Consider the following 15,944-nt stretch of genomic DNA (forward strand, 5'->3'; position numbering starts at 1 on the left):
GAAGAGCCCGCCTATTTTTGAAGGTAATTTTTTAAGCATGTGAAGATAAAACATACCATATCCGACCCGTTTTATCGTTGCTGGCTACACTTTGTAACGTGGGATGCAGGCTGAGTGGCTATATCTTTCAAACATGTAATAGACCTCCACACTGAAAATGTGGAACGTGTTCGAGCGATCGAGCGAGCATGTCAGGCAGTGCTGAATATTGTCTCACTTGGCTCATCATCTTCCTCAGATTTCCTGACCTGAAAAGGAAATGAGATTACGCCTAAAATATTCCCTCGTAATTTCTAAAACCAATACTCTTCTTTTATTAATTTTAGGTCTAGAGCTTGGGACCTAGCAAGTTAACAATGACTTTGCTTTTTCCTCACTCACAAAAATTACATTCACCAAATCTCTCGGTGAGCTCCAATTCAAATCAGAAATTAGAAATTCAGTTTCTTTCGTCGATCAGGATATTGTATTAGTTTGACTCGGATTCAGTCAAAAAAAAAAAAAAAAAAAAAAAGCCAAACGGAAGGTATTATTTGTTTTGAAAAGACAAAACCTGGTTGCTCTCAGCAATCGTCGGAAAATACCGCTGCGCTACTCACGCAACCTTAGACCGTTACTTCTTGCACAGCCGGCTGTTACGCTAATCTGCCTTACAAGGAAAATAATCGTTTCCTTGAGTTGTCAATGAAATGATAATAATTGAGGATTTTTATGCGATTTCCAAATTTGGTGTCTATGTTTCTTGTAACTTCAAAATTGGCTGAGATATCCCCAAAAGTTCGCTACTGTACTACTGAGTTTAACTCCCGCCCCCTGCCCCCATTTCCTGCTGATGCGATAAATCTTTAGCTCGGGTACATATGTCGGAGATCCAAACTGTGACTAAATTTGGTGTTCGAGCGAGCGAAGCGAGCGAGAACAATTACAGGTTTTCCTTAGGGTGCGTCCAAACGTGTGCTGGAACACGTGCTGGCAACATGTAAGCAACACAGTAACGACCAAGCTGCAAACAGGTTGGGAACAGCAGCGTCCAGATCATGTTGGCAGCATAATGATGAAGTCTCAGCTGCCTGATATGGACACATCCCATCGCCTCTGCTGCCAATGTTCGAAGCTGCACTGCATTGCATACATCTGTCCAAGTATTGCTGTAAACATGTTCCCGAACGTGTTGCCTACCTTGTTGCCAACATAATTATGTTCGAGAGCACGTGTGGACGCGACTTAAACGATCGTCACAAATTCGGGGATTCCTAATACCCTTAACCACTCAGTGTTGATGATGCTATGGCAATATTTTCTTTGGGTTTGGATTCTCCTTAGCTCCTGTTAATAGACGAGTTATTTTATATCTGACGCCGCAAATTTCGACTGCGTAGGACTGGTTTTTCAGTTCATAAAATGGTCAGACGTAAACTAGAGTTAAATATTACTTCTACCACGCTGAGCAAAGAATATAAATATTATTTTCCAGCTTTCAGATATAAATGGTTTAATTAAGCTGAGTAAAATCGGCTGCAGGTTAGTGAGATTGAAATATCCATGTCTGAATATTAACTGCAAGCTTTAGTATTCACTTACATGTTACGTGTATCTGTAGGAGAAGACTGACTTAGCAAAAACTGATTGATTGCCTTAATGACCCTCGTATAGTTGGTGGGCAAAAATCTAAGTCTTCCTATCTTTAGATTTAATATCAACAGAGCTTGCTTAACCCTTTTAGTACTGTGACGGAATATACTTTATCCTTCAGACAATTTTATTCTGCCTAAGAGATTTTTGACCAGGTGAGGAGGGACTACATACAGCCATCATTAACACTTGCAATATGCGAGATTTTTCAATAGATTAAAAATACACTTTTTTGATGTTTGGGAGAATATAGTATGAAAGGTGTGCGTCGTATGAGTATCGTGTTTTATGCAGAAACAAACTAGCGATGAATAGATAATATAGGCTACTGTGTAATCTTACTATCCCACGAAAATATGACTGCTTTACAGAACCCCATCCCGACTCGTAGCAACAATATCGCGAACGTAACATACGATATACGGCCGCATCGTAAAACTTGCGATACTCTATTGTCGGGGAGAGACGGGACCTGAAGGTGATGACGACCGAAAGTGCACCCAGCCCGGATGACAGTGATAACGGTGGTGGGGGGAGCCTTTCAGCATGTTGCTTGAAATGACAGGCAAACAGAAGGACTGGGAAGGTACTGGTAAAAGATTCTAAGCAGTTTTTGCCATAACCAACCGCCATGTAATCAGGCAGCCAGTTTTGAGATAAACGTCTCCACAACCGTTACTTATTAACATAGCTAATAAAAGATTCTTATTTATGATAAAAAGATTACTGACAGGTCAGCAGGAGGGTAGGCTAATCATTTACTAACTTCCCTGAGCCCAAAATATGTATACTTCTATATGACCAAAAGGATCACCGTGTCATCATGATTGATCATCGTGAATCACATCCAAAGTTCTTTTAATGGGTCTCAGAAGGTGATAATATGTGAAGAAACATGAAATTACCCCATGAAATTGCTGATCCTGCTGCCAGTGATGGAACGCACTTCAAGAAGACTGGAGATGCGCCCATCGTTCACACATACTACTTAGATCATGGGTGTATATAGGCCAAGGTTACAGATATCAGCTAAGGTATAAGATGGCTATAGTTAGTTTGTTTTCACCTGACAGAGAGATCTGTAACCTCTTTTTCAGCTTAGCTGATGGCCGGGTGTTGTCAGATTGGAGGATTAATTTGACTAGTAACCAAGAAGCCGCATTCCTGCCTCAAAACAAAGGCACATCGATTTTCAAGTAACTGCACTTTAGTAGTTGTGAGAGTAATCCAGTTTTGTCAGATGAAAACAGACCAGCCAAAGTAAGACTGGAGAGAGTAAGGCTAGGAATAGCTAATTAGGTCAGGGATAGCTAGCAAGGTCAGGAATAGTAGGTAAAGTCAGGGATAGCAGGTAAGGTCAGGGATATCAAATGCGGTCTGGGATTGCCAGTAAGGTCTGGGATATCAGATGAGGTTTGGGATTGCTAGTAAGGTCAGGGATAGTAAGGTGTGGGATGAAAGTAAGATCAGGGATAGGAAGTATGGTTAAGGTAAACTTGTTGCAGGAGGTAAATCAAGATGATTATTTGAGTAATGGTATGCGGGGACCAGGTTGACACACAACAGTTCTGAACACAAGTATATAAATCAGTGTACAACCACAGAATCAAACGCATTTGGTTCCTCTAAAAATCTAAACCCTAATACCTGTAATTCTGAAACCACAGATTCTCCTCATGGACCTACATTTACTCATGAACCTTAATTTATGTATAACAGAAATAAATTTAGCTCAAGAATTTGCTTTTAATAGAAGCCATCCCCAGTCATTTTTTTAACACAACATAAAAAAAAGAAGAAACGGATTAAAAGTTCTTTCCCATAGAATAAAAATAAACACGGTACAATGCAAAAGAAATGGTTGGGGTTTCTTGCTCAGGGATGAGTGAGACTGGTCACACTCATCTAAAATGTCGGGACCAATTTGCCTAGCCCCAGGCTCCTACGCTCCTCATGGGGTAACACAGGATTAGATGATGAATGAATGAAATGAATGAATGACTAAGTACCCAGGAAATTAAAATTGATATTAAATATGTAGTAGATGGAGACATCCACCATCCACTCACTCAATGTAGGGATGCCTTATGGTCTCTACACTGAGTGACAAGTCAAATGGTTTCCTGTACCCAGAAAACCATTTACTACGCAGGGTGGCAACCATATAACCGGTTTTTTTGGCCGTTTTGTGTGCCCCAGATTTCCCTATCTAAATCACTTAATCATGACAAACGTTTCGGAGAGCCTCGGAGGGCCCAATACCTGCTCAGGGCTCCAACCAAATGTACAGATTCGCAAGACCATGTGGAATGTGAGAGGTGTGAATGAGGAGAGGAAGAGGGTGGAAGTGGTGAATGTGTTTAAGAGTGAGAGATATACCTTCATGGCATCGTGTGAAACAAAGGTGAAAGGGTGTGAAGTGGAGGAATGGGAGGGATCAAAGTGTATAAGGTCAGGCATGAATAGGCGGATGAAGATGCCAGGAAGAAGTTGTTGATGAATGAAGTGTGGCAGAGTGGAATGAGGGATTACAAACGTGTTAGCTCGAGATGTATGTACAATATGTCAAGTTCAAGTATGAGAAGGCGAAAATGGCTGTAATCGTACCGTATGCACCGTATGGTGACAGAAGTGAGAGAGAGGAAGACAGGTTTTGGGATGAGCTGGATGAAGTAGTGGGAGAAATGCCCACGAGATATAAAGTGATTGTAATGGGCGATATGAATGGAAGAGTAGGCACTGGTCCTGAGGGTTGTAATGGAGTGCCAGGAGAAATTGATAATGGGAAGTGACAGAAGGACATGTGTCAGGAAAGAAGGTCGTGCATTTGTAACTCGTATTTCAAACACGAGTGCACATAAATGTACATGGTACAAGGGGAACGGGGATCGTGTTGAACGGAGCCTGATTAATTATGTGCTGGTAGAGAGGTCGATGCTGGGAATGGCTGCTGATACGATGGCCATGAGAGGGCGATATGGAGGTCTGTCAGATCATATGAATAAGGTATGCAAGATCAAGCTGAGAGGAGTGAGATGGACCAGGAGAGAGAGAAGCAGTCAGGGAGAAAGACTGAAAGTTGAGAAGCTGAGATCAAAGAAATGGCAAATGAATACAGGACCAAAGTATGGGAGGAGTTAGAATCAGTGAATTGGAATGAAATGGATCTGGACAGCCAGTGGAATGCATAATTTATAGGGGTTACTTAGTTAGGAATGCTAAAGCGGTATGTGGTGTGGCAAGAGTAACCACAAAGAAGAAAGGTACGGCATGGTGGCATGAAGAGATTAAGAGAGCAGTGGAGGAAAAGAGGAAGAAGTGGCTTGAGTGGTTACAGGACAGGGGCTCAATTGAAATATGAACTGAATATATTGAGAGCAAGAAGCACGTAATGGAACTAGTGAAGAGGAAAAATAAGGATGTAAATGATAATCTAGGAAGGAAAATGAATACAAATTACTCTGACAATAGGAAGTTATTCTGGAAAGAGGTGCTGAAATGGAGAAGTGACAGTGGAAAGAAATGTGAAAGTGTGAAGGATGTAAGTGGTAGATTATTAACACATGGGGATGAAGTAAGCACCAGAAGGAAAGAATATTTTGAAAGCCTGATGAATGGGAATAGAGAGAGCAGAGCCGCTGTAAACATGATTGGTTCTGCGGATGTGCAGAGAAGAAATGAAGTGATAGGAAATGTGACACTTGCACAGGTGAAGAACGCTGTGAAACGGCTGAAAAATGGGAAAGCTGCTGGGGTTGATGAGATGTATGCATAGACGATTAAGTGTGGTGAAGAGAGCGGAATGAAGTGCTTATTGGAGATGTAAGAAGGCATGGATGGGTGAAACTGTGCCAGCAGAGTGGAAAAAGGCTGTGATTGTATCCCTGTATAAAAATAAAGGTGAGCGAAGTGAGTGCAAGAATTATCATGGCATCAGTTTATTGAGTGAGGTAGGGAAGGTATATGGAAGAATTATCATAGAGAAAGGAAGAGAGATATCAGAAGTCCTAGTGAGTGATGAACAGGGTGGCTTTGGGAGTGGCAGAGGATGTGTGGATCAAGTATTTGAAGTGAGACAGGTAGTGGGAAAGGCTTGTGAGAAATACTATAATGTGTTCATGGCATTCACGGATCTGGAAAAAAAACATATGACAAAGTAGACAGAGAGGGGTTGTGGAAAGTTTTGCGCATGTACGGTGTAGATGGTATGCTGCTAGGTGCCGTCAAGAGTATTTATGATGGTAGTGAAGCATATGTAATGGTAAATGGGCATCTAAGTGAATGGTTCACATCGATGTGGGTATGCGACAAGGTTGTGTGATGTTTGTTTCCATGGTTGCCCAATATATATATGGATGGGGTCATGAGAAAAGTAAAAACATGAGTAATGGAGAGGGGGATGGCTTAGTAATGAATGGTGATGGATGGATTATCCAAATTTGTTGTATGCTGATGATGCAGTAGTACTTCCTAATACTGGACAGGAACTTGGTAGACTAGGACATTGTTTTGCTGATGTCCGTTGGCGTCGTGCCTTGCGAGTAAATGTAGAAAAGAGTAACGTAATGGTGACTGAGAGAGAAGGTGACTCCCTGTGTGATGTTACAGGGAATGGAGAGAGACTGGAACTTGTGGGAAAATTCAAATACCTGGGTACAGTGACAGAAAAGAGGGAAATGTGTAAAAGAAGTTGAAAGCAGAGTGGCACAAAGAAGGAAAGTAGCTGGTGCAATGAAGGCCTTGGTAAGAAACAGAGGCTTGAGTGTTGCAGCTGTACAAGGAGGGTTAATGCCAATTTTAACATATGGATGTGAGACTATAGTGTGGCATGAAAATAGTGACAGCAGTGGAGATGGGGGTGCTGAGAAATGTATGTGGAGTACAGAGAGTGGATAGGATACGGAATAATGTGATTCCCGAAATATGTGGAGTGAGGAAGTCTGTGGACACCAGAATCGAATGGTATGATCATATGGAGAGAATGGATAAGAACTGAGTGGTGAAAAAGGTATATATGAGCGACTTTGAAGGAGGGAGGAGGTGAGGTAAGCCAAGGAGAAGATGGAGTGATATGGTGGATGAGTACGTGAGGAAGAGAGGTTTGGAAGTCGGTGAGGCTAGGGGACTGACAAGAGATCGAGCTGGCTGGATGAATATTGTGAGAAGCACATGATGAGGGATTTGGCACCCATTTCTAACGTGACAGCGTCCGAATTGACTCTATCAGATAAGTTTATGTGAAGCTACAGTACGTGGTGAATGTTTTTAGCGTATCAGATAGAGCCATGATTCCGGGGGCTTGGATGGTGAGTGAATGGAAGCATAATTTATTGGACTGGGCAAATGTGGTCTGTCTGGATGTTGCTACTCCTCACCCTGCTCAAGGGTGGGCAAGGAGGTCCAGATGATGATGAAGATGATGATGATGATGATGTTGGTGATGGATACAGACCGGAGACCAAAGGACAGAGAGTACACTGGGTAACATAAACGTAATCGAGATTCAGAGAAGCTCGTAAATTAAAAACACATGGAATGGTCATGTTGCGTGCATTTGTTGCTGGGGAAAGAATTGATCAAACAAAATTTGTCTACAGAATACTGTTGTTAATGCATGAAATCTGTCTGGAAGGTTTTGATATTTGTGTGACGTAATGAGATGCAAATGACACTAGTGTCCTGGCGGTGGCTGTTTAGCCACGACTAACCCTCTCAGGTACCGTAAGTGTTCAATAAGTTTCAAGGACATGATCAGGGAGAATGGAGTGAGGTAGCCCCTTCTGGTGCACAAAGAAAAACATTCCCATGAATTTTATTTGCCCCCTGAAACTGATTATATTGGATAAATTGTATACCATCATCTTCGCTGATGTTTATACAGTAAGATAAGCTAATAGAAATACACAAAACTGATGAGTATAAGTACGGAAATGCAATGAGAATAAACTTGTTCAGGAGTAAAAATAGCTTCAGACAGCTTCACAACATCCTAGCGGAAAATTTTGCCTCCACCGAGCAAGAGCAATGCATATGACTATAGGCAGAATTTCACAAGCCTTGGGTGGCCTTGGACGGGGTCCCACGCTGCTGAAAACCTAGTCTGAGGAAAAATGTACCACTGTGCACAATTTCATGCTCCTGGTTAAAAAAATAAGAATAGAATAAATCTATGGCCTGGCATATTGACATTGCCTGGTATACCTTTGGGAGCTGTTCATCCGAGGGACGGCAGCTTTTTGAGGTCACACCTGCCTAAGTCCTGCTCCTGGTGGACGATTTCTACTATGCAAAACATCGCTCTCCTGAATAAGGAAATGACCGCGCATACTGCCGTTGACTGTGCCTCCCATATGAGTTGAAGCCCTTGGGGGTTCCACCCTGTCCATAACTGCTCCTTGTGGAGATCTACCAAAAAGCAAAATTTCTTTTTCTTGGGCGCTATTGGGACCTCCTGGTAGCCAGAAAGAAAATTAAATGAGAACCACTTCCTCCTCCTTTTCGATTTGTCCAGGAAAATTGTAGTCCGATGTCCACTCCCTGGACTGGGAATAAAGTGGTGAGACGGGCAGGATGTTGTAGACTGAACCGTGTGGCGTAGTGAAGACTTAATTCAAGAATTTCTCCAAGAACATTAAAATATGTATCCACTAATCATTTACATGTGGTTCAGCAGGTATTAAACCACTTCCTTATTATGATGCACTATGTTTTTGCATTCTTCGTAGTCGTTGACAATTTTATTCAGCTTTGGAAAATGTTTATCTCCAACTGGAAAATTTAGAAATGCCCTTCCTAAGTAATCTGGCAACAGCCAAATTAAAGTAACAAAGAATGTCAACTAAGTGAAAAGATTAAAGGGAAATACTGTGCATTCAGGGGATCTGAGTTATGGAGTGAACAGACGGAGGGTGACTGACTAAGGGATTTTATGAGAAAGGGGTGGTTGAAGGGAGAAGGTACGAGAGTATATATATTTGGAAGAGTGTTGTGTTTAGGGACAAAGAATCGCTAATGCTTTGGAGCAGAAATATTTAGAGATCCATTAGTTAGTACTCTCGTACAGGATGGCGGCATTAACCAGTACAATGATAGACTGATGCATAGATAAACTTAAGTGATTGTAAGTACTGGAGACACACCTAATTTTTCTCTTCAATGCAAGCAGGTTCCCCTAGACTGGATGAAGTCGTTTTCTGGTAGTGAAATTACAACTATGATGCATTTTTATAGGTGTGGGTGTAGGTGATGCAGATGTAGTTGGCTGTGGATGAGGGAAGAGGATGTGGGTAATGGATATGGGATTTGGGGAATGTGGGTGTGGATGGTGTGGTTGTGCATGAGAAATAGGTCTGGGTGGGGGTAAAAGTGTGATTGTGAGTGAACGTGGTATGGCCATTGTGCGTATGGATAACGTTTATGTGGGTGATGTGGGTGTGGGTATGGGTGTGAGTGGTATGGGTATGGGCATCACTATGAAAGATGTGAATGTGGGTGTGGGTTGTGATTATGGTGGGTAAGGGTGGTGCTGGTAACCTAGTTTTAAGATGTTGGTGAAGGTGTGGGTGGTGTTGGTGTGGGTTTAAGTATAGGTTTGGATGGTGCAGGTAGGCTAGTCTGCGTGTGGATATGGGTAACTTGGTCCTATGGAGTCAGCTTGTCAAATACCCACATGACCGTACTCGCCTAGCCCTGCCCTCCCCTTCCCCAGTCCCAGCCCTGCTCTTGGTTTGATATAATGGGTATTGACCACTGCTTTGATTAATAGTCACATGGCTAATTTCGGACCCTGCTATTTATGACTAGCATTGTCAGCCAAGGGGACGCGTGTGTGATGTATTATCTTGCGTATGTATGCTTGTTGTGCGGTCTTTTATGCATACCTCTCTATATACTTGTCTGTCTTATATTTTTATCTGTCTACCTATATCTATCCATCAGTCTATTTTATATACTTTTTAAGTTATAAGTTCCTGTGATTTCCAACCCCATCACTACGAGAGGTCTTTAGTTTGTATGAGATTGTATGGTAGACTAGTAAATTTTTTAATCACACTGAAAGAACACTCGTATAGCCTATGGGGATATTCAGCCCTTTCATTTCGAGAGGTCTTAGCTAAGCTGGATAAAAATTGTGTTGCAATAAGAAAAAAAAAAAAACTCTTCACCGCTAAATAAATTAATGGAGATTGCCTTGACTCCTAAAACAAAAGAAGTTTCGCCCAAATGTAATAAGATCGTTTGCCAGTCATATGATATTGTGACAAAAGATGTCTTTGGTGTGGAGGCATTCATGGAATAAGTATGATCTCATACCAAGAAAAATCTTTCCAGAGCTAGTACAACAAACAAAATAATTAAAATAAATTCATACGAAAGTGTCATGAACGTGAATTTAAAAATATTGGGGTGCGTATGTACATATGGTTTTGAACAATAATGAAAAAGTCTAGTAGATTTCCTAAAAGAAAAAAAAAATGAAGTTTGGCTTCATTGATTTCTTCACAAGATGGAAATTCCATTATCAAAAATGGAAAAGAAAAGATCAACTGACAGTTATTTTAAAAAAGAAGTTGCAGATTCTGAGAAGAAAAATAAAAATCTAAGTTAAAAGATTTCCCAGCAGAAACTTAAAAGGATAAATGGCCAAATAGATTTCATAACAAAGAAGTGAATCTGGTCAAATTTTATTTCGTAACAAACAGGAAAAACGTAAATATTGTTACGTCCCTGTCCCACACTGCCACAGGCTCCAACAGCAGTAGTTCAATACGGGAAGGACGATGCCCAGTGAGTTGTCCTCCCTATGGTCAGCCTTTAGGTGTACAATATACAGGATCAGCTCAGGCGTGGTACTAAACATTGGCTTCTTAAGTTCATTGTCTTTATTTTCCAAATAATTACACTGAATGCTTTCCAACTTCAGCATTCTCACAAGCACTGGAGCTACACAAACTTTACTAACTGCAATTGGCCTACACTTACTGTAATGCTTGTCAACACTTCACTATATTCACAAGTACCGAAAATATACAAACATCACTGACAGTGCACTGAAACTGCACTACATTCAAACTGAACTGAAAACTAACTGAACTTGCTCTAGTCTCTTCCCATCCTTATATAAGCTGGCATTACCCTAGAAACTTCAACATTCTATGAGAACAACAGTTGCCAACTCAAAGATATACAAAACATGCCAGAGTTTTCTTACATTACATAACACTCTAAATCGTTTACCATACGGACTTAAATTAAATTACATACTTTAACACGCAATCACACTAAACATTATAAGGGAAAAAAGCAGAAAAATTTATGCATAACGTATGAAATAGCTATGCTCACAATAGCAGGCTAACTGGCAACTCTGATTCGTAACAGTAAAATACCAGGAACATCGAGAAATGTCCAGACTACCTAACTAGCAAATCCCGCTTCTTAACACTACCCCCTCCCTAGTTCTTTGCTGTCCCGACAAAACTACACAATATATACAAGCATAATTAATCCTAATGAAACATCTAACAATACACAAAATAATCCCTCAAGTTATCAGATCTTCTATGCCGCTTCTGATGACGTCCTTGATCCTCCACACAGTCCACTCCTCCAGGAAGGTCTTGGTCCTCGTCCTGATTCACTTCTTCCTGCTTCACTCCTCTGTCATCATCCTCTTGCACTTCAGCTCCTTGGTCCTCCTCAACATCCTCGGCTGCGGGAGAGCATGATTCCTGGGAGACGTCCCAGCTGTACTGTCCTGGCCCGTGGTACTGCCACAGACGATTCACGTGTACCACTTTTGGGCGAGATATCCTGCCTCCCCGAATCTGATACGTTACATCTGATGGGCGGTCCAACAGAGTCTAAGGCCCGTCCTATGGGCTCATCAGCTTTGGTGACTGTCCCTTCTTCCACTGAGGATTGTATAACCCAACTTGGTCACCATCCTTGAAGCTCACCTCACTTGTCTTGCCATCATACTTGCACTTCATCGCCTCTCTTGAAAACTTGAGGGCTCCTCGTACTTTATGACGTACCTCAGCCAGCCTTTCCTGAAGGTGTTCGCATAGCTGGTGGTGTCTGTAGGCAGCTCGTCACCAGGTGGTCTTCCCATTAACAAGCCAACAGGTAAATGTAACTCATGGCCCAACATCAGTTTTGGAGGGGTGTAGCCGGTAGACTCATGGGATGTACAATAGACCGATATGCCAACAGCAACACAGGTAATTTCTGGTCCCATTCTGTTTGTCCCTCAGTGCAGTACTTGGCCAGTTCTTGTCTCAGGGTCCAGTTGAATTTCTCCACCACCCCATCTGACTGTTGCCTTAGTGGGGTTGTCCTGGTCTTCTTGATCCCCAATAACTTGCAGCATTCACGGAACACAGCAGACTCAAAGTTTCTACCCTGGTCTGAATGTAGCTTTTGTGGCATCCCAAACCGACAGAAAAACTGGTCAACCAACACCTGAGCAACAATCGCAGCCTCTGATCGGGGATAGCACAGGCTTCTGGCCACTTTGTGAAATAGTCCATGGCAACACATATATACTGGTTTCCTCTTTCAGTGAGTGGCAAAGGTCCACCAATGTCCACCATGACTGTTTCCATCGGTGCACCCACTTGATACAGCTGAAGAGGGGCACACCCACATTTCTTGGGTCCTTTCTTGGCACAGCATACACAACTCTTCAACATCCTGATGCATGCCATTCCAGTACAACCTCTGTCGCAGCCAGCTTAGGGTCTTCTTCACTCCCAGGTGCCCACTAGTGATCTGGTTATGAGACTCATCCAAGATCTTAAACCCCATTTTCTTCAGAACCACCAATTGCCAATACTTGCTGAAGCCATTTGGTGTCTCGCACTGACGCTCCAGTAGTCTGTTGTTCAAATGAAGAAGGTCCCACTGACTCCAGTAACTCTTGGTTGCAGGGCTTAACCTGGACACTTCTTTCCAAGATGGTTGCACTGTACTCCGCTGCAGCCACTCTAGCACTGGTTGTAAATCTGCATCCTCCATCTGCATCCTCTTCAGGTCTTCATCAGATGCAGGCCCTGTCACTGCAGTACGGCTGCATTTCTTACTATGATCTTTTTTACTACACTGCCGGCACTCCAGATCACAAGTCCGACGACTCAGGCAGTCAGCATTGCCATGTACCAGACAAGGACAGTGCTGCACATCAAAATTGAGTTGGTCTAGCTTCCCGAGCCAAGTTGTCCTTCCGGATTCTTTAGCGTTTTCAGCCACTTCAGTGCTGCATGGTCCGTCCTGATGATGAAGTAGTACAAGTAGGGATGGAAGAAACAAGGCTCTTCATCACTGCCAAGAGCTCCTTATGGGTCACACGGTAGTTCCACAACGGTGGGCTGAGCTTCTAGCTGTAATACACCACCTTATACTCCTTGTCATCCCTCTTCTGCAACAGGACTCCACCATTGCCATGGTCACTAGAGTCACAGTCCAAGATAAATGGCTGATTCTGGTCTGGGTATGGCAATACTGGAGAACTTGCCAATGCATGCTTGAGTTTGTCGAAGGCTTTCTGAGTCTCTGCTGTCCATGCAAACTTCTGCCTTTTCCCCAACAGCTTGTGAAGAGGTGCAGCTACCATTGCAAAGTCTTTGACAAAATGCCGATAGTAGGTGCACAAGCCCAGGAAACTCCGTAGCTCTTTCACACAAGTTGGAACTGGCCAGTTTTCCACAGCTGCCACTTTCTCTGGGTCAGTAGTGATGCCACTCTCACCTACAATGTGTCCCACGTACTTTACTTCCTTCTGAAACAAGTAGCATTTCTTGGGGTTCAGCTTGAGATGCCCTGCAGAGATACTGTTCAACACCTCTGACAGCCTCTCCAGTTCCTGGTCAAAAGTCCGTCCAAACACAATTACATCGTCCAGATAGTTGAGAGCTGTCTGCCAGTGCAGTCCTTCAAGTATGCAGTCCATGAAATGTTCAAAGTAGCTGGGGCATTGTATAGGCCAAAAGGCATCACTTTAAGAAAGTTTAACACCGTCTAACATCTCATACTTTATGGGAAAAATTAACATCCGGACTGAAAATTTCCCAACTTCAAGTAAAATCTTAACGTTTGGATAATAAACCCAATAGTATTATCTAATTCTAGAAAGTGCTAAACCAAAACGGAAAGTGGAAATCCAGTCATAGAAAATTATATGGAAAATATAGCAAATCTCATATATCAGCGAAAAAAATAAAAGTCACCACATTTCCGGCCTAAAATTTTAATTTTATCATTGTCAGTTTATGAAATAAAATTCAAATGGTGTTTAACATTGCCATACCTTATACTACATCGCATTTCCTTCCTTTTCTTTTCATACTTCCGTGTTCTAGGGTCATCTGTTTCTTCGACACCTTCCATCATCTCGCCCGTCCTCTTTACGTCTCTTCTTATTCATCTCTTTATCCATCCTTCCCTCTTCCCCGCCCTTCCTCTCATATCTCCCATAATCGTTCATTTAAGTCTTTATCGTTCTCTCACTTTCGTTTTCTTCACGATTTCATTGTTCTCTTTCGTTTATCTTTCAGTTTTCCTGCATTCAGTTTCATTCAGTCTTCTCTCTCTCTCTCTCTCTCTCTCTCTCTCTCTCTCTCTCTCTCTCTCTCTCTCTCTCTCTCTCTCTCTCTCTCTCTCTCTCTCTCTTTGTGTGTGTGTGTGTGTGTGTGTGTGTGTGTGTGTGTGTGTGTGTGTTTGTGTGTGTGTGTGTGTGTGTGTGTGTGTGTGTGTGTGTGTGTGTGTGTGTGTGTGTGTGTTTGTGTGTGTGTGTGCATTTATGTTAGTAGCAAAGATGTAAAAAGGCAGAAACGCTTAGATTTCGTTTCTTTTTTTCTCGTGACTATCAGCGTATCTATGAATCTCATGTATCTTAGTGATTTACACACACACACACACACACACACACACACACACACACACACACACACACATTCATAAGAAATGCTATGAAAAGTATCTCCAGTGAAATGAGACATACACGCATCCACACATCGTCCAAACTTTCAAAATTAAATACTTTAGTGCAGAGTATTTCCCATACATAAAATCAGACAAACTTCCTACTACTGTCAACCACATCGCATAAGTTTTCGGATGGGGTCAATTATCTGAGAGTACGACAAACTTTGCTAATCAGGCGAATGTCGACGTAGGTTTCTGGGTTGGCCGATGTTTAGAAACGCTGATCTCTATGAATATTTGAGGGGAATCGAGCAGCTTAAATCCAGTATCACAAACACACACAAAATTAAAGCGTTGTGCCTCAGTAACTCACCACCAGCCCATTGCTGTGTGGATGTAACTCGTCCCAACTGCAACATAATGTACTTGTAACTTATTTGTCTTGCAATTCAATCTATTCACTACTATCACGACTTTTATTTTTATTATATATATATATATATATATATATATATATACTCGTATATTTTTAAGAGACAATGAACGAAGGAAGGAAAAAAAAAAAAGTCCATGTGCCTAAAGGCATCCTCCATTCACAAAGTATTTATAACAACTGAATTTAAATAAAAGTGGATTAAATGTTTGTGGGAAGCATCTCCCAGGAAATGAATTCCAGAGAGTAGTAGTTCTGAGGATAAACGAATTTTGATAAGTAGAGGTTCTGCATTGCAGGGGAGAGAGTTTCAGATCATGGGCGCTCCCAGCTGCCCGAGTATTTTGGGAGAAAATGTGAAGGGGAGGCACAATATATATATATATATATATATATATATATATATATATATATATATATATAGAGAGATAGATAGATAGATAGATAGATAGATAGATAGAAAGATAGATAGATATAACAGATGAAAATATAATTAAAAATTTATCCATTCACCAGATTACAGGTGTCCTCCATTCATAAAAAATCTGTAACATTTGGACTTGATCTGCTGTAGGTGTAAGTTTGAGAGAAAGCTATTATGGGGATGAGAGTTCCAAAGAGATTCATTTTGGGGAATATATGCATTCTGATAGGCAGAAGTTCTGCAATATGGCGGTACGACAGTCTAGTCATGAGCACTACCTACTTGTAGGGGAGGTGGTTCATTTGTAACTCCAGGATTATTAATAATTCTTATATATTTGTCTGAATTTTGTTCAGTAGTTTTAGTGTAACCTCTTCACATCCACTCCACAAGGGTGAGCAGTATTCCAGCTGAGAGAGCTCATGACTTTTTTAAATTAAAAGTAATTGCCCGTCAGTGACTAAGTTGCGGATTTTGTACAATAATATATGTTTCTTTGAAGCCGTTTTTAGTAAGTATTCTAATATAAGA

Source organism: Coenobita brevimanus, chromosome 52 (assembly GCF_032717465.1).
Source record: "Coenobita brevimanus isolate Jiangsu-jjx chromosome 52, ASM3271746v2, whole genome shotgun sequence".
In the NCBI taxonomy this organism is placed as follows: Eukaryota; Metazoa; Arthropoda; class Malacostraca; order Decapoda; family Coenobitidae; genus Coenobita; species Coenobita brevimanus.